Source organism: Etheostoma spectabile, unplaced genomic scaffold (genome assembly GCF_008692095.1).
Source record: "Etheostoma spectabile isolate EspeVRDwgs_2016 unplaced genomic scaffold, UIUC_Espe_1.0 scaffold314, whole genome shotgun sequence".
In the NCBI taxonomy this organism is placed as follows: Eukaryota; Metazoa; Chordata; class Actinopteri; order Perciformes; family Percidae; genus Etheostoma; species Etheostoma spectabile.
This window is the reverse complement of record NW_022605583.1, coordinates 155,981-156,252: the sequence shown is the minus strand read 5'-3', so window position 1 is coordinate 156,252 and position 272 is coordinate 155,981. Positions and strand designations below refer to the sequence as shown.

Below are 272 nucleotides of genomic sequence, written 5' to 3'. Positions count from 1 at the left end.
GACCATTTCCACATGTCGTACTTTAACGAACTCCTCCTAGAGCTTTCGTCCGATCCACTTCAAACTTGGTGTGTGTCATCTCAACATGTTAACAATGAAAAGTTATTAAAAGAAAAACCTTTCATCATAGGGCGTGGCCGTGGCGCCATTTTGTGTGTTTCGCCATCAAAACAGGAAGTGGGTGTAACTTGAGTGTACATTGTCCGATTGGCTCGAGTGTTTAGCGATGAAGGAGAGAGTGGCTGTAACTACAGTGTACGTTGTCGTATCTG

At 44.1% G+C, this 272-nt stretch overlaps 1 protein-coding gene across 1 annotated transcript in view; it reads right to left on the bottom strand.

The window, feature by feature from the left end:
• si:ch211-168d23.3 (BRD4-interacting chromatin-remodeling complex-associated protein) overlaps positions 1 to 272 on the bottom strand; it is a 62,152-nt gene that overhangs the window by 7,217 nt on the left and 54,663 nt on the right. The window lies entirely within an intron of this gene.